The following is a 19,737-nucleotide window of genomic DNA, read 5'->3' as shown; positions in this document are numbered from 1 at the left end:
TAGCGCCTTGCAGGCATGGGACACAGGTAGGTGTGTTTTGAATGGGAAAGGCTAGTGGGAAGGAGGTAAAGTTGGAGCGCAGCTGGTGGAGACAGTCCTACGTGAGGGGATCTGGGGGGAAGAGGCTGCTGAGAGATGGTAAGATAGTATCAAAAGAGGTATATTTTGCATGTTTCTTAAGATTCCCAGCGTAAGAGATGGGCAACTAGAAAATCTTGCCTGTTAGGAGTTGCAATGCAGTCTGGGCCTGCCCCCAGAATTGCCATCTCCCAACACAGACCCCTAGTGTATGCACCCATGTCTGTGTGCCCCTCAGTGACTGCTCTCAGCAGAACTGCAGGTGGCTGTCGTCAGGCGGGGTGAGCTATAACCTGTGAGGACATCCATCCTTTCTAGATCAGCAAGACTTGATTCTGCACATAGGAGGAATTTCTAAAAAGCATTCACTTCCTTTAAAATCCTCCAAAAGACTTTAGCAGGATGTAAATCCAGATAGTGATCCTGAGGGAGCATAACAATGCTAGAACTTTCCAAGAGGAAGGAAACTCTGGCAACAGTCACAGGCAATGTGTCCCAAGACACTTGCCACTGCATCCTTCATGACCCCCTCCCAGTACTTCTCCCTTGCCTTTCTTCAGAGCCCTTTATACACAGTTAGCAAGGGACTCCCATATAAAGGGTTGTTGGTTATTGCTTCTGGTTTTGCCCTTCGGAATCCCTACCTAACTGGGAAGGTCTGGGGTCACACAAAGTCGATGTTGTTAGATAGCATGTTCAAGGACAGACATGTCAATCAAAGATACAGTAGCCTTTGGCCAATAAATAATATTTTTATGAATTCTGATACAAGGTAGGGTTTTCTTTGAGTATAGAAATCAAAAACTGGTCTAAAAATAGCACCATTCCCTTGTGATAGTGGAAATGGGAGGAACAGTCAAGAAGGTGGACCAGAGAGGGTGGGAGGCCCTGGGTACTGAGCCTGTATTTCAGGGCCTGCAAACATTTCCATTACTGAGACCTCCCTCAGGTGACTGTAACTAAATGTAAATTAAACATTTACCCTCTGAATTGAGAGTTATCACCTGGAAACTTATCTTGATGGTATTTTGCAGCTTTTTTGAAGAAGGAGAAGGATGTACTCCCCTCCCCAGCCATGTTAAAATTAGAAAAGAAACATAGAATGCCTACTTCATTTGGCTATTTTTGAGAGACCTCTGAAATAAGATAATGTAATGTGGGTTTGGAAGCAAAACTTTTTCTATTTCCACAGCTCCCTTTTATTTTTAAATACTGTCTTAATTTACATCTTCTTCTTTGCCTTCCAGAATGTGTGTGTGCTTGTGTGTATAAAATATATTATTCTTTATATCAATCCTCTCTCCACCTCCTCGCAGACCAAACATTTGTTCCTATCTGCAAGGCAGTGTGCTTTGGGCTCAGAAAAACAAAGAATAATAAAATATTCTCTGTCCTTAATAGCAAATTTCTTTTCTGTTGGAGAAACATTTAGTTTGTTTCTTTTTCTTTTTTTAAAATTAAGGTAGAATTGATAGATAACCTTATGTAAGTTTCAGCTGTACTTGTAATTCGACACCTGTATGTGCTACAAAGTAACCACTAGAAGTCTAGTTACAATTCATCATCATACAATTGACCGTCTTCACCTGTTTGGTGCCTCCCCTCCAACTCCCTTCACCTCTGATAACCATCAGTTTGTTCTCTGTAGCTATGAGTTTATTTTTGCGTTGTTTTGTTTGTTCATTTGTTGTATTTTTTTAATCCACATATGAGTAAAATCAAATGATATTGGTCTTCCTTCAGCTAACTTATTTTACTTAGCATAATACCCACAAGTTCTATCCATGTTGATGCAAATAGCAAGATTTCATTCTTCTTTATGGCTGAGAAGTATTCCATTGCATACATGAAGCACATCTTCTTTATCCACTCATCTATAGATGGACACTTAGGTGGTTTTCATATCTTGGCTATTGTAAATAATGCTGCAATAAACATACAGGTACATACCTCTTTTTGAATTAGTGTTTTTATATTCTTTAGATAAGTACCCAGGGGTGGAATAGCTGGATGATAAGGTAGTTCTATTCTTAATATTTGGGGAAACTCAAAACTGTATTCCATAGTGGTTGCTCCGATTTATATTCCCTCCAACAGTATGTTCTTTTTGCTACACGTCCTCTTCAACACTTATTTCTTGCTTTTTGACAGCAGCCATTCTATCAGGTGTGAGGTCATATCTCATTTTAGTTTTGATTTGCATTTCTATAATAAATGTTTTTTGGGGTTTTTTTTTTTATTTATTAAGGGAGGACAGAGAGAGAGGGATGGGTGAAGGGAAAGAGTAGAAGAATCCCAAGCAGGCTCCATGCTCAGCACAGAGCCCAACGTCGGGCTCAGTCTCATGACCCTGAGATCATGACCTGAGCTGAAATAAAGAGTGGATACTCAACCAACTGAGCCACCCAGGTGCCTCTGCATTTCCCTAATAATTAGTGATGTTGAACATCTTTTCATGTGCCTGTTGGCTATCTGCATAAGACATTGGAAAAATGTCTATACAGATTCTCTGCCGATTTATAGCTTATAATTTTCTGTCCATATATAATATATATAGTTGTTTATTTTCTTATTGTTGACTTCTATGAGTTCTTATATATTTTGGATACTAACCTCTTATTGGATACGTGATTGGCAGATATCTTCTCTTATTCAGTAAGTTATCTTTTCATTTTGATGGTTTTCTTTGCTGTGTGAAGCTTTTTAGTTTCATGTGGCCCATTTGTTTGTTCTTGCTTTTCCCTTGCCTTTGGAAATAGATCCACAAACTCATTGCTAAGACTGATGTCAAGGAGCTAACTGCCTAAATTTTCTTCTAGGAATTTTATAATTTCAGGTCTTACATTCAAGTCTTTTATCCATTTTGAGTTAATTTCTGTGTATGGTGTAAGAGAGTGGTCTAGTTTTATTCTTCTGCTTGTAGCTGTCCAGTTTTCCCAGCACCATTTTGAAGAGTCTGTCCTTTCTCTGTTGTATGTGCTTGGCTCATTTGTTGCAAATTAATTGTTACTATGTGTATAGGTTTATTTCTGGGCTCTCATTTATGTTCTATTGATCTATGTATCTGTTTTTTATGCCAATACCACACTGTTTTGATTACTATAGTAATCTTTGCTGCGGTGCAGTTTGAAACCAGGTAGTGTAACTACCTCCAGCTTTGTTTTTCTTTCTCAAGATTGCCTTGGTTATTCGGAAATGATGCTCAACATCACTCATCATCAGGAAATACAAATAAAAGCCACACTGAGATACCACCTCACTCCAGTCAGAGTAGCTAAAAGGAACAAATCAGATGCTGGCGGAGAGGTGGACAAATGGGAACCCTCTTGCACTGTTGGTGGGAATGCAAACTTGGTGCAGCTGATCTGGAAAACAATGTGAAGGTTCCTCAAAAGATTAAAAATAGAACTATCCTATGACCCAGCAATAGCACTGCTAGGAATTTACCCAAGGGATACAGGAGTGCTGTTGCATAGGGGCACATGTACCCCAATGTTTATAGCAGCACTTTCAACAATAGCCAAATTATGGAAAGAACCTAAATGTCTAGCAACTAATGAATGGATAAAGAAGTTGTGGTTTATATATACAATGCACTACTACTTGGCAATGCGAAAGAATAAAATCTGGCCATTTGCAGCAACGTGGATAGAACTGGAAGGTATTATGCTAAGTGAAATAAGTCAGTCAGAGAAAGACAGATACTATATGTTTTCACTCATAGGTGGATCTGGAGAAACTTAACAGAAGACCATGGGGGAGGGGAAGGGAAAAGTTACAGAGAGGGAGGGAAGCAAACCATAAGAGACTCTTAAATACAGAGAACAAACTGGAGGTTGATGCGGGGTAGGGGAGGAGGGAAAGTGGGTGATGGGCATTGAGGAGGGCACTTGTTGGGATGAGCACTGGGTGTTGTATGGAAACCAATTTGACAATAAAGTATATTGAAAAAATTAAGTTTTAAGTAGAAAAAAATAAATCAAAGGCATGGTTCTAGTAAAAAATAAAAAAATAAAAAAACAGAATATTTTGTGGTTTTTTTAATAAATTTTAGAATTATTTGTTGTAGTTCTGTGAAAAATGCCACTGGTATTTTAACAGGGATTGCATTTAATCTGTAGACTTCTTTGGGTAATATCTACATTTTAACAATATTAGTCCTTCTAGTCCATGAGTGTGGAATATCTCTCCATTTATTTGTGACATCTTCAATTTGTCTCATAGTGTTCAGTTTATAGGTCTTTCACCTTTTTGGTTAAATTTATTCCTAGGTATTTTATTCTTTTTAATGCAATTTTCTTAATTTTTCTGATAGTTTGTTGTTAGTGTGTAGAAATGCCACAGATTTCTGTATATTTATCTTGAATCCTGTAACTTTAGGTTTGTTGTTCTTGTTCTTGTTGGTGTTTTTGATAGAGATATTAGGGTTTTATACATATATTATGGCATCTGCAAATACATGACAGTTTTGCTTCTTCCTTTTCAATTTGGAATAATTTTATTTTTCTTACCTTATTGCTGTGGCTAGGATTTCCAATAATATGTTGAATAAAAGAGGCAAGAGTAGACATTCTTGCTTTGTTCTTGATATTAGAGGAAAAACTTTCAGCTTTTTAGCATTAAGTATGATATTAGCTGTGGGTTTGTCATAAATGGCCTTTATTATGTTGAGGAACATTCTCTCTATACCCACTTTATTGAGAGTTTTTAATTATAAATGGATGTTGAATTTTGTCAAATGCTTTTTCTGAATCTATTGAGTTGATCATATGATTTTTATTTTTTATTTTGTTAATGTGTTGTATTATGTTGATTGATTTGTGGATGGTGAACCATCTTTGCATACCTGAAATGAATCCCACTTTCCCACTTGCTTATGCTATATGATCCTTTTAATGTATTGTTGAATTCAGTTAGCTAATATTTTGTTGAGGATATTTGCATCTATATTCATTAAGGATATTGGCATGTAATTTTCTTTATTTTTTGTGGTAACCTTGTCTGATTTTGGTATCAGGGTAATACCAGCCTTGTTAAATAAGATGGGAACATTCCCTTCTCTTCAATTTTTTGGAACTTTGAAGATAGGTATTAAATCTGAATGTTCAGTAGAATTCACCAGTTACATGATCTGGTCCTGGACTTCTGTTTTTTGGGAGATTTTTGACTATTGATTCAATATCTTTACTAGAAATTGGTCTATTCAGATTTTCTATTTCTTCATGATTCAGTCTTGGATGGTTGTGTATTTCCAGGAATTTATCCATTTCTTCTATGTTGTCTAATTTGTTGGTTCATAGTAGTTTCTTATGATGCGTTATATTTCTCTGGTATCTGTTGTAACTTTACCTCTTTTCTTTCGTATTTGTTTACTTGATCCTTCTTTTTTCTTGGTTAGTCTAGCTAAAGCTTTGTCAATTAGGTTTATCTTTTTAAAGAAACGGTTCTTAGTTTCATTGATCTTTTCTATTACCTTTTCAGTCCCTATCTTCTTTATTTCTATTCTGATCTTTATTGTTTCCTTCCATCTACTAACTTCAAGTTTCATTTGTTCTTCTATTTCTAACTTCTTCAAGTGTAAAGTTTGATTGTTTATTTGAGATTTCTTGTTTCTTGAGGTAGGCCTGTATTGCTATGAACTCCCCTTTTAGAACTGCTTTTGCTGCAGTTTGATGTGATGTTTTTTGTTTTCATTTGCTCTAGATATTTTTAAAATTTATCCTTTGATTTCTTCAATGACTTATTGGTTGTTCAGTAGCATGTTGTTTAATTTTCACATTTTTGTGGCTTTTCCAGTTTTCTTCATATAATTAATTTCTAGTTTCATACCACTTTGGTCAGGAAAGATGCTTGATATACTTTCAGAGTTCTTGAGACTTGTTTTGCGGCATGATGTGATCTATCCTGGAGAATATTCCGCACGTATTTGCAAGAATGTGTGTTCTGTTGCTTTTGGATGGAATGTTTTGTGTATATCTGTTAAATTCATCTGATTTATATGTCATTTAAGGCCAATGTTTTCTTATTATTTTTCTGTATATCCACTGATGTAAATGGGCTGTTAAAGTCCCCTACTACTATTGTATTACCATCAGTTTTTAGTTCTGTTAATATTTGCTCTATATATTTTGGTGTTTCTATGTTGGGTGCATAGATACTTATAAATTTTATATCTTCTTTCTGATTGGCCCCTTTATCATTAGGTAATACCCTTCTTTGTCTTTTATTAGTCTGTTTTAAAGTCAATTTTTTTGGACATGAGTATAGATATACCAGCTTTCTTTCTTTTTTTTTTTTTTAACATTTGCTTGGAATATTTTTCTCCATTCCTTCCCTTTCAACTGTATGTGTCATTATTTCTGAAGTGAGTCTTGAAGGCAGTATATGAATGCGTCTTTTTTTTTTTTAATCTATTAAGCCACTCTGTGTCTTGGAAAATTTAGTCCATTTACATATAAAGTAATTATTGATAGGTACGTACTTATTGCCTACTTGTTATTTGTTTTCTGGCTGTTTTTCTAGTTCTTCCCTGTTCCTTTCTTCTCTTTCTCCCTTTCCTTGTAGCTTAATGGCTTTCTCTACAGTTGTGTTTAGATTTTCTCTGTTTCTTTTGTGTATTTACTATGAGTATGACTATGCTTTGTGGTTACTGTGAGGTTCATGTATAATATTTTAAGTATATAACAGAAAGTTTTAAGTTGATAGAAACTTAAATTTAAATACACTCCAAAATTTGACATTTTTACTCCCTCCTAAACCACATTTTATATTTTTGATGTCAGATTTCACATCTTATTTTCTGCATTCCTTACCTAATTATTGAAGTTTTAGTTAATTTTGCTATAATTATTTTTTTAACCTTTATATTACATTTGCTTCATAAGTGATTGATCCACTACCTTTTTTATATATTTACCTTTTCCAGTCAGATTTTTACTTTCATGTGTTTACTTGTTATTAATTAATTAATTAATCTTCAGTCTGAAGAAATCAGTTTACAATTTCTTATAAGGCTGGTTTAATGGTGCTGAACTATAGTTTTTGTGATTTTTGAGAAACTATCCCCTTTTAAATTCTGAATGCTAACCTTGCCATGTAGAAAATTTGTGGTTGGAAGCATTTTCCTTTCAGGATGTTAATCTTAAAAATAAAAAGGCAGTTATTTTTCCAACAAAAGTGGATTTAATAGGAAATAGCAAAGAATTGTAATCTGGGACAAGGAAGCTACTGTAAAAGCATTGGCAAGTCCAGAGAACAAGAGAGTTTTTGTTGTTGTTGTTGTTGTTTTGTTGTTTTGTTTTTTTTTTGTTTTTTTTTTAGAAAACAAGGACGTAAAGAGGGCTATTATAAACTGGGAGTTTAAAGTATAATGGCTTTTTAAATAAAGTTTTTATTTTAATTCAGTCAGTTAACACACACAGTATTATATCAGCTTCAAGTGTACACTATAGTGATTCAACAATTTCATACATCATCTGGTGCTCATCATGACAACTGCACTCCTTAATCCTCATCACCTATTTAACACAACCCCCTATTATTCCCTCCTCTCTGGTAACCATCAGTTTATTCTCTTAATTAAGAGTTTGTTTCTTGGTTTGTCTATTTGGCTGAGTTGTGACAGTCTGTCATTGTGTAAGCTGTTCCTTCCTCCTACTGGGATAGTGAAGTAGTAGCTAAAGCAGTATGGACTTGAAAGATATATCTCTAATTGTTGTGCTTGCAATTCGGATGTTGTTGCACAGGGCTCAGGTGTGCTATCCCTCCCTACCTGGGCCAGGTGTTCGAGGGGTGTTGCCTATGTGAGCTTTGTGTGCCTGCTTGCTGCCATGGGGCCACAGCTGTGGTGCTGGCATGGGTGAGGCTATCATTTGGCCCAGCCACTGTGCACTGTTATGGCATGGGGTGGATCCTTGGCAAGGTGGATCTTCTCATAATAGCAAGCTAGAAGAAGAGTTCCAAAATGGTGCCCACCAGCACTGGCACCAGCAAGTTAGAATGAGATCGTAAAAATGGCCCCCCGTTAGTGTCTCTGTCCCTGGAAGGCATCTCAACAAGTTCCTGCCTCTCTGGCAGACACATCAAGATTAGTGTGTGTCCTTCACATATGGTGTAGGCATTTTTCAATCTGCTGCCTTTGTGCTGGGGCCTGGGGTGAGTGAATCTGTGTGTGAGCCCCTTAAGAGGGGATTCTTGTTCCCTACAGTTCTACGGTTTTCCTGGACATCCTCATTGGGTTTCAAAGGCAGATGTTTTGGTGTCTTGTCTCCTATGTAGGATCTAGGTGTTGGGATGCTTGATGTGGAGCATAGACCCTTCACATCTCAGGAAAAACCCCATATTTTTCAGATCCTTCCCAGCTGTGGATCACAGAGCCTGGTGTGTCTTTGTGTGTGTGTGTGTGTGTGTGTGTGTGTGTGTGTGTGTTTTCGTGGGACTGTGTCTCTGCTTCTCCTACCTGTTGTGATGCTGAGCTTTTATCCTTTCTTGTGGAGGCTGTGTTCATAGATTTTCAGGTCTTTTTCAGAGGAAATTGTTCCATATGTAGTTGTGAATTTGTTGTGTCTGTGGGAGGAGGTGAGTTCAGGATCTTCCTACGCCACCATCTTGAACAACCCCTCTGACTGTTTTATTTTTCTATGTTAAATTTTAACCTCATTGAAAGTAAAAGCTGGCGCTATAGTCATAAATGTACTTAACAAAAACAAAACACAACACAGTCTCATAAAAAACTTATGTCTTCAAAAATGGTGACTTTCTTTGATATCATTATTTTTTTTTCTTCAACATTCCTTCTGTTAAGCCTGACTAAACTCCAGAAGACATCCTACACTAAGGTGTGATAGGCAATATAATGATATCTCAAAGATGTCCACATTATAATCCTTGGAACCTGTAAATATGCTACCTTACTTGATAAAGGGGAATTAAGGTTGTTAATCAGCTAACCTTATAATAAGGACATTATTCTGTTTTATTGAGTGGTCTCTTGTGATCACAAACGTCTTTAGGAGCAAAAGAGGGAGGCAAAAGAGAAGGTCAGAGAGATGTGACATGAGGACATAACCCTCCATTGCTGGCTTTGAAGATGAAGGAAGGGGCCATAAACCAAGGAATATGAGTGGTCTTCAGAAGCTAGAAAAGGCAAGGAAATGGATTCTCCATTACAGCTTCCAGAGAGGAGTATAGCCCTGTCAACATGTTGATTTTAGTGCAGTGAGACCTATTTTGGACCTGTGACTTCCAGAAGAGTAAGGTCATAGTTTTTTATTATTTTCAGTCACTAACCTTGTGGTAATACATTGCAGCAATAGAAAACTAATACACAAGGTAAACATGAAATGGTTCACCCCAATAGATAAACTCCCTTTCTGGCTGATTGGATCCCTCAAATTGCCTGAATTTCCTGAGGGCATATTCATTAACCCTCATTCATATCCTCTCCATTTCAAACTGTATGCCATGGACTTTTTAAAAATTTTCCTGTATCTCCTATTTTCTTCTCTAAAATTACCCAAGTTTCATTGTTTAGGGTTTCTTTCTACAGATGAGAACATCTCTAATAATAACTATCAAAGTTGATATTTTAGAAATGGGAAAATTATGTTCTATATGGTCCATATCAGTCAGGATCCAGTATGAAGATATACACCATGTAGTTGTTTGAAGAAGGAAAGTTACATATAACGAGTTATTAGCTATAGCAAGAGGATTGGAGTTTTGAGGAATTAGAAAACTAAAGAATGCTAGAGAATATAGAAAAAACACATATAAGGAGCATGAACTACCTGGGGCTTAGCTAGAGCACCAGAGGAAAAGTGCCCCCAGGGCTGAGATCCAGATCTTGTTGGAGGGCATGGCTGTGGCTCATTGGATATTTGTTGTGGTACCTTGCTGGTATAACTTGCTGAAAATCTGTCCTTTGGAATGTTACAGAAGCCTAACTTCTGGAATGCCAAGGAAAGCCTCCCAGGAAGGTGTCTTGCTGGAGACTTTGTGCTGTGAAACCACCCAAGGAGGGTGCTGGGGTAAGCTGTCGGCCACTGACTGATGCTGGCCTTTCTGCACATAGGATCTGGATGCTGGAGAAGCTGTTTATGCTGCAGGGTCTGGGTGTTGGAGAAGCCATGCGTGCTGGATCTGAAATCAGGAAGGAAGCTCCCTTCCTCACACAGTGTCTCTCCAGCACTTTCTGCTGACAGAGCTTAACATCATGCCTGCTGACAGAGGAAAATATTCACAGGGCTCATCTTCATTTACAGAGCAGTCAGTGAGGGGTAAATTTGGAATTGAGAGGCAATAACTTGATAACTGGCAAATGGTCCCAAAGGGCATACAACATAGGACAATGGTTCTCAAAGTGTGATCTGTGAATCTCTGGGTTCCCTGAGATCCTTTCAGGGCACGTGTGAGGTCATAACTATTTTTTTTTTTTGATAATATTAAATTACTTTTTTGCCTATTAACTGTGTGGGCACTTGTGGTGCAAAAACAATGGTAGTAAAACTGCTGGCACTTTATCCAAAAAGAAAGCAGTGCACCAAACTGTACTAATAGTCATTGTATTCTTTACTACCATTCATGTGATGTATAAATAACTTCTTTTAAAAATCGCCTTGATGCAACAGTAGAAATGATTAACTTTGTGTATCCACAAAGAAATTTCATACTTTTTAAAAAATATTCTGCGTGATGGAATGGGAAGAATGCATAAAGTAATTCTTCTGTGTATCCAGTTACAACAATTGCTCTGAGGAAAAAGCAATTGTACAGTTGTTTTAGCCACAAACTGTATTGGCTACATTTTATCATAGGATGATATTTTAATTTGAAAGAATGATAACCTATGGTGATGCAGACTTGGGTATTTGGTACACATTTTCTTAAAAGTGAACAAAATGAACCTATCAATCCACAGAAACCTGAGCATGTGTTGCCAATGATAAAATTCAAGCTTTCAAGTGGAAATTTGAATTTTGGAAAACTTAAATCTCCCATCATGAGCTTGACAGCTTCCTAATCCTTAAAGATTCCTCTGACAAGATTAGTAGCAATATCACTAATACGACTTTTTGATATTCTATAATGAAACGTGTCAACATTTAGAAGATCTGATAACCTAGTGAATTAGTATTTTCTAGATAACCAATGCATGCTGTCACAAAAATCATTCATGGATCAAAGATTCATTTAAAGCGTTAAGATAGATCAATGGATTTTAATGCAGCAGAAGACAAAATGGCCATTGATACTGTTTCAGATTCTATATTGCAGCTAACCTGTAAGACACTATCATGAATTGAGTTTTGGGTATTAGGCTAAGTGAAATTAGTCAGAGAAAGACAAAAATCCTATGACTTCACTCATATGAGGACTTTAAGAGACAAAACAGATGAACATAAGGGAAGGGAAACAAAAATAATATAAAATCAGGGAGGGGGACAAAACAGAAGAGACTCATAAATATGGAGAACAAACTGAGGGTTACTGGACGGGTTGTGGGGGGGGGGTGGGCTAAATGGGTAAGGGGCACCAAGGAATCTACTCCTGAAATCATTGTTGCACTATATGCTAACTAATTTGGTTGTAAATTTTAAAAAATAAAAAATAAAATTAAAAAAAAATTTCCAGTTACCTGAAAAAGATATCAAAAATCTCGTCCCTTTTCCAAGTACTTCCAAGATTTCCTTCTTACACTCCAATCAACATATCACAACAGATTGTATGGAAGCAGGTATGAGAATCCAGCTGTCTTCTATTAAGTCAGAGACATTAAAGTTATTTGCCAAGATACAAAATAATGTCACTCTGCTCACTAAATTTTTTGTTTTAAGACAGTGTGGTTATTTTTAATAAAATATTTTATATATGTTAATGCATAATTGGTTTATTATTTTTATACTTATTACTAAATATTTAAGTAATTCTCTGTAAAAATTTCAAATATAGTAAGTATTAATATTAGAACTCACAAGCACAAAAGCTCTCTGGGCACCCCCAAATTTTGAAAGATTATAAAGGGGTTCCAAGGACAGAAGCTTGAGAATTACTGACATAGGAAAATAAATGGGTATAAATTGTATATTTTAGTTCAAGATAGGAAGTACTATCTGAAATTGGAGCTGTCACAATCCCACTAGTAATTAAAACAAAAGTAAGTTAAAGTATCAGATAGAAATGATTTCCTACCCCTCACATTGGCAAAATTAAAACAATCTGATAGTATCAAGTTGGTGAGAGTGTGCGAGTGTAAGAACTCTCATTTATTGCTGGTGGAAGTTTGAGTGATATAATCACTGGGGATAGATAATGGACAATCTCTTGTTTGATTGAAAATGCATTTTATAATCAGGCAATTCTACTTTTTATTATATGTTTTTGAGAATCTTTCACTGTTGTACTCAAGGATGGCATGGGCACAGAGGCCTACTGTTGGCCTTTTTTTGTAATAGCAAACAAACTAATTCAAAGCAGCACCATTATATACCCGGATCCCATATAATTGTTAAAGTGAAGGTGCTAACTCTCCAAATGTATTTAGAGGTCTTTAAAACATAATGCTGAGTGAAAACAGCAAATTACAGGGAGATATATATGGTACAGTATCATTTATGTACATTATAAAAGCCACACTCACAAAATATCTATGTGTTAAGTTGAATGATGTGAAATTGCATTCTTTAGGTCAAAAAATAGTTGAGGATTAGCAAATCCATATCATTCAAGTGAAGGTTAAAAAACTATCAGAAGTTTAAGAAACTTAGGAATTTATCACACTACATTGTTCTGGGGAAGGCGATATAGGCTGGCCAATGGTGAGGGACTTCAACTTTATCTGTAATTACTTTCTTTTATAATAATGAAAAACAGATAAAATATCAAAATGAAAATTATAACTGATAGGAATTTGGGTGTTTATTTTGCTATGATATCTCAAGAAATTATTGCTTTTAACTGGAAATGTCTCAAAGAGGATGAAATGAGTCAAGAGGCAGCCTGCTTCTTTTACTGCAGTGTTCAGGATATTGTAGGGGACATTCAAACATCCAGTTCTGAGGCTTCTGGGAAACCCACTGCCTTTACTCAAAGACATAAATGTGGTTAGAGCAGCTTCTAGTTCTGTGGCAGCTTGTTGTGGTAGGAAAGAGGCATGAGAACCGTGAATTTCTTCAGAACTCCTATCAATCCCAATACCTAATTAGGTTCATAAAGGCTGACTTCTGGTGCTTAGTGAAGGAAGATTTTTAGCTAGCAGAATATTCACTTCAGCAGACCTGAAAATACTGACTTCATCCAGTCCCTCTAAACAGTCCATTTGGATATTTTTCACCAGGACTGTGAAAGTTAGACTGACCTATTAGACACAGATAAAACAAACTTAAGATGTATAAATTGTAGTTAATAGGCAGCATGTAACCTAATGTATTACAAGCATCTTCTTTGGATGGTACTTTGTTTTTTCTTTGTTTCTGAACTGCCTTAAAAGTAGGATTTTTAGTGGGAGCCTCACAAAATTGAAAACAAATGAAACAATAAATTAGTATTTAAGTCTTTCATGCGGTTATTCTTGCAGAGCTTTGGTTGGAGAGGAGAAGGGAAGATCTGACCAGGACCTTAAGAATATCCCAGCCTAACTGGATAGCCAGAGCCCATACAAATGACGTTCCTATCAAACAAGCTATAGGAAGTGATAACACTGAGTTTTGGCAGCCATGGCTAGAGAGAGCACTGTAGCTGTTGTGGAAAGATTGTGATAAGAGCTGGCTTGGCATGTGTTTGGGAACAGCTTCCCAGGGGAGATTGAAAAGGGAGATAGATGGGCCAGTTTACCTGTGTGAGATCCAGTTTACTTACTGTGGGACTTGTGATTTTCTGCTGAGTTTGGAGGTTAATTCTGGAAGAGTGGATTAAGCCCAGCAACACCGTTGTGATTCACGGCAGAGTCTTGACTCTTGCAAATGAGTCGGGAAATACGAGGAGTGTGAAATATAGCAGGCGATGGCTAAATAGTTCAGTGGTGGTTATTGTTATTAGAATGTGTGAGGCAGTCTTCTATTTATAGCACACTGTTCTGAGCATTTGTCCAGCTCTACCTCTACCCAAAGAACTCAATGTGACATCAGGCTGGAGAGCTGCTCATCTAGGTGAAATTACTAAGGGGATTCAGTGGAGCTTCAGATTATTCACATTTCAATGACATTTCCTCACAAAAGATATAGGACTGCTTATATATAGTCAGCTGTCAGACAGCGACACGGAAATGTGCTCTGAGATGGGCCCTGGATGCTGTGGGGTTTATTTCCCTAGCTTAGGGCCACACCAAGGTAGAATCTTTAGCAACTCTGCCCTTTTTCACACGTCCTAAGTCATAGTGGTCCAAATGAATCACCTTTTGTAATATATTTGGACCTCTTCTTATTCTTAATGAATCTCTGTCTTCTAGGCTTAGCATCCTGACAGTTTATTCAGTCATTCATTTGTTTAATATGTGTTGAGTAGTCTGCTAAGTGCAGTTAAAAATAAATAAGTTTTTAAGCTAATGAAGGAGGTAAGGAACATCCTCAAATATCCTTAAAACAAAATGGAATGAGAAGTGCCATGTCAACCAAGAGCAAGAAGGGTTCCAAGAATGGCAGTGTTCAGATGGCGGTGGGTGGGAGATGTTGATAATAGAGGGAGAGCTCCCTCCCAGGAGGGAGCTGAGAGCCTTACAGGAGAAGCAGAACAAAGGTGTCAGCTTCATGACCAGGTTTATGGCTTGGTAGTCCTTCTAACTGATGGTTTAAAAATATCTGTTCAACATTTGTTTAGTGGAAAATAAGACCCACAGAAGCCTCTTCTCTACTGCCTCAAGTGATTTAGTTCTGGTCCCCAGCTTGTATACCCTATTTAGGAGGGGAAAAGCTCTGTGGTTACCTGGATCCACTCCCTCTGGAAGGCAGTATAGCCACCTGCCATCTGTGGTTATTCACACTTACCCCTGCCAATCCTCCCCAAGCCCAAGTGGCTTTATTAAATTATTCCTTCTTAACACCTACAGTGCTGTTTCTGAATGGAGTCCTAGTAAACACAGTTTGCTCCATTTCGCTACATTCTTGAGCACTACTGGAATAGTTGCCATCTGGCCCTCTCCCTAATCTAGCTCTGAAGAGAAGCAACAGCCTGAGCAAAAGTTCAGACTGGAGAGCTTGGGGGTGACATTCCAGAATATGAAATATCATCTGTAAAGAAGTAGTGAAAGAAACTGCTGCAAAGGAGGGGCATCAGCTTGTAGAGGCCTGTGAAGACTAGTCTAGTCTAAGTGAATGGGCCTCTGTTCACTAAGTCATAGGAAGGCACTAAAGGATTATGAGCCAGGATTATGATTTGCAAAATCAGATTTGTAGTTTGGGAATTCTTTTTGGGTTGATAAAAGGAAATAGTAGACCTAAAGATGTATGAGAGTTGTACATTCTCATTCTTTATAAATGTCTACATTTCGAAAATTTCTATAGTCACTAATAGTCATACTCAATGGTTAATATTTTGCTGTTTCTGTCCAGTTGTATTTCTTTGTGAATGTTTATGTGGTTGGGATTACAATGTCTATACAACTTATTTTCAGTTTTTGTACCTACCATAATAACACTAATGCCCCACATTATTAAAACTCTTCACGAATAGTTTTTAATTGGTTGTACCATATTTTGTAGAAATCCTTTTTTTCTCAACCATTTCCTTAATGTTGAGCATTTGAGTTATCATCTATTTACTATTAAATCATGTTATAATTATTTAATTAAGATTCATTTGGCAGCAACATGATTTGGAGAAGAAGGTTATGTTACACAATAACACATAACTGAAATGGGAGACAATGACAGGAAGAAGTTTCATTGATTCCACGTCTAATTTGGGTAGGAGTGAAGGAAGGAATGGAGGAAATCTTATGGGATTATTGTGAGCTTTTCAAGCTTTGATTTTTAAAAGGCCCGCACCAAGTTTTCTTCCTCTTTTATACCCAGTGAGCCCTCATTACATGGTTTGTTTAATAAATGGATGATGAATGAGTAATTGAACACTAGGCTTTAGCAATGCTGCTGTTGCCAAGTACCATCACATGCATACATTCTAAATAACATTTTTACTATGGCTTCCCCGAAGAAAATGGTATCCATCCTTGGCAACTATTATCTAAACCATCCCAATGCACCAATTCCCTGTGATGTGTCTGATGTATTTATTTACTTCTTTTTGGAAACACAACACCCATGAAAACAAAGAGTGGTCAGCAAAGAAATTAATACATTTGCTTCTGTTTTTTTTTCAATATTTTTCATTTACTTCTGGTCAATAGGCAAGCATGTATAAAAATTTCTATAATGTGCCAGTGCTATGCTCAGTGCTTTGGCAAGTAAAGTGTGTATTCTGCCTTATGCATGACTTATAATTTAGTCATGTAGCAGAAACTAACATGCAGAGATAAAAAAGAGAGAATGATTTAGAGATCATGTTTAGTGAAGAATGCATTTATTATCTACTGAAGCTTAGAGACAGGAATAACAGAATGGGATAAGAATATTAGTAAACACAAAGAAGGCAAGGTGAATTTCATGAACCAAGTTGAATTTCTGTCAGTATTGTGGTTTTGTCTAATTCCTTGAAATGGAGGCAGGCAACGGATGGTCCCCACTTCCTGTGTAGGGGATCCTTCTTTACTTCCTTATGATAAATGGAGACCCCTAAACTCATTTAATCAGTGCTTCACCACCACATTCTCAACTGCGATGTTGGCCTGAGTCTACAACCCCAGAGACAGACAGACTTGCACCTAAGGCCTGCTATAATCCACGTGAATAATCAATATTTGCTGGTGCAATGATCTCACTCTGGGAAATAATGCTTCTGAGCTAATTGAGCTAATGAGAATATATTAGCTATTGGTCTAGTGAAAGTGATGGCAGAGTAATCTAATTCCTACTGGCTCCTGGATAACCTTGAATTTAAAGGTAATGACATTAAGAAATGTTAAACTGAGTATGCTCAAGTGTACATGATATGTACTCATTAGGCAGTGCAAATGGCCATCAGTAAGTCATAATGATTCTTTAGAGCAGGGGCTCTTCACCTGGGGTCCATGGATAGAATTCAGAAAGTCTGTGGACTTGGATTAAAAAGAGAGTACAACCTTATTTTCCCTAAATTCTAATGAAGTTGAGCATTTTCCTTCATCAGGAATATGGGCAGCAAGTTACAGTGGTATTCAAGGTACCTGTGACTTAGTCATGAATAGAAACTACACCTATTTTTGTATCACATTGCGTTTGTTTCCTATATCCTATAAGATATTGTTTACATTCAACAGTACTTTGAAAATATGATAATTAGACCTGCAAATGGATCTTGCTATTTCATACATTAATAAAGACTATGTTGTTATATCAATAATTTTTTTTTTAACATTTTGATATTAGTATTTAACTATAACTGGTTTTCTTTGTATTCTTTTTGGGGTTTTTTTGGTGTGTGTGTGGGTTTTTTTTTCTTTTGCTTTAAAAAAACGTTGTTGTCGGGGCGCCTGGGTGGCGGGCGCAGTCGGTTAAGCGTCCGACTTCAGCCAGGTCACGATCTCGCAGTCCGTGAGTTTGAGCCCCGCGTCAGGCTCTGGGCTGATGGCTCAGAGCCTGGAGCCTGTTTCCGATTCTGTGTCTCCCTCTCTCTCTGCCCCTCCCCCATTCATGCTCTGTCTCTCTCTGTCCCAAAAATAAATAAACGTTGAAAAAAAAATAATAATAAAAAAAATAAAAAAACGTTGTTGTGAGAAGCCATCATAGACTTTACCTGACTGCGAAGGGGTTTATGCACAAAATGATTAGGGACCCTTACTTAGAAAGAGGAACCTTTTGTTCCTGGTGAAAACTTTGCTACTTGCAATACAAATTCTTTCTGTTTTTCTGACACGGGGGATCCTACCAGTCCCTTCCTATGGGGGAGAACTTGGAGTGGCTCCGCTGTCAGTTTACACAGTGAGATCTTACACCATATGTAACTCTAGAGGCTGGAGAGATGACACTCTGCCAAAATGGTTGGGAAACATGGAGAAACAGAGAGCTGGTGGCTGGACCATCTTACAAGGAGAAGTGACTTCTATAAAATTTTATCATGTTGCAGACTGTTGCCTTTCCTCCTCGGCTCTTCTCCTTCTCAACTCACGTCATATCAACAAAAGTCTTAGACAAACTAGCAAAATACAAGGCTGCGTGAGCCAGCCTTTCTTCCAGCCATCCAGTTTGGTTGGGGGGATGGCTGTGGAGAAGAAAAGGGAGAAGAGATGGCCAGGGTCAAGTTGTCATTTCATCTCCCCATATAAGACCCCACTGGCGGTGTGACATTGCTTAAGTAACACATCCCCTCTAGTCTGTGATTTCATCATATTAAAATGAGAGGCCAGTTCTTATTCTGACTGGGTTCTGAGTGCTGGGAAAGATGGAGTAGTTGTTTAAGGGCTCAAGATTTTGCTCCTGTGGCTCTGACTCCCTGACAGCCCAGACATACGCCAAGAGGAATGGAGAGAATCACTGGACCTCAGCTTCTCAGGAGCCTCTTGAAAGCTGATCTAGAATGCTTCAGGGTCTGCCATGTGAGGAGAGAGCACAGGGAGGCTCTTTGGCACTAGCTTCCTTGGGTCTTCCAAGGTGAAAAGTTGAGCAATGTCACCAGTGAGGCAGTGCAGATCCATTTCACAAAGATCTTTGGAAAGCAGACTCCTCCCCGACTGTGCTCTCAGATGGCTGGTCTGTGTCTGTCAGAGCGTAGGAGGTTATTTGGGCCCAAAAGTAAGTCCGATTCAAATGGTCATTATTTTTCCTGTTGCTTACTTTACTTTCCATAGCCTGTCTCCTTTTAAATTTATTTTTATTTTTTGCATCACTTCTGCTGATTTAAAAAATCACTCATTCTCATGCACTCCACTCCAAGAATGAAAATAAGCCTTTCAGATAAGGTTTTTGTGGCCTAAATTGGGGAAGTAGACCGGTACAAGGAAACATGTATGATGTTTATTTGGGTCCAGGTTTATTTGGGCTTAATTGTGAAAATGTGTGGTTTCTCAAGCTGCCTATTCATTTATTACAATATTAAAATGATTATGGTAAAATACTTCACAGAGGCTCCTTGACTCAGTAAACAGACATCGTGGTGGTCTGAGCAAATAGCTTCTGTTATTGAAAACCATGAGGGAAAGGAAGGGGAAAAAGTAGTTACAAACAGAGAGGGAGGGAAACAAACCATAAGAGACTCTTAAATACAGAGAACAAACAAGGTGGATGGGGGTTGGAGGAGAGGGGAAAATTTGGGATGGGCATCAAGGAGAGCACTTGTTGGGATGAGCACTGGGTATTATATGTAATGATCCACGGGAATCTACCCCCAAAACCAAGAGTACACTTTCACACTGTATGTTAGCCAATTTGACAATAAATTATATTTAAAAAAAAAGAAGAAAGGGGAAAAATAGCTTTTGTTATTTTCTGAATCTGAAGCCCACTCTTCTAACAACTACATCTTTGCTACTGAATTCTAAGAGAAGAAACTACTTGTGAGCTCTTGCACTGGTTCTAAGGCAGCAAAAGATTACTGTATTAGAAGTTCCCTAGCTCTACAGGATTTTACCCAGGAACA

General features: G+C 37.5%; 1 long non-coding RNA gene across 2 annotated transcripts in view; it reads left to right on the top strand.

Moving 5' to 3' along the window:
* The first annotated feature begins 10,013 nt into the window (after positions 1-10,013).
* Positions 10,014-19,737, top strand: part of LOC121030535 (uncharacterized) — an 88,184-nt gene continuing 78,460 nt past the window's right edge. For both annotated transcript variants that reach the window (XR_005790287.1, XR_005790286.1), the window contains exon 1: positions 10,014-10,106. This is a non-coding gene — a long non-coding RNA (uncharacterized LOC121030535). The remainder of the gene's footprint in view (positions 10,107-19,737) is intronic.

This window comes from Herpailurus yagouaroundi, unplaced genomic scaffold, assembly GCF_014898765.1.
Source record: "Herpailurus yagouaroundi ecotype Mexico unplaced genomic scaffold, PumYag 140, whole genome shotgun sequence".
NCBI lineage: Eukaryota > Metazoa > Chordata > Mammalia > Carnivora > Felidae > Herpailurus > Herpailurus yagouaroundi.
The sequence above is the reverse complement of the archived record's forward strand: the minus strand, read 5'-3'. Positions and strand labels throughout refer to the sequence as shown.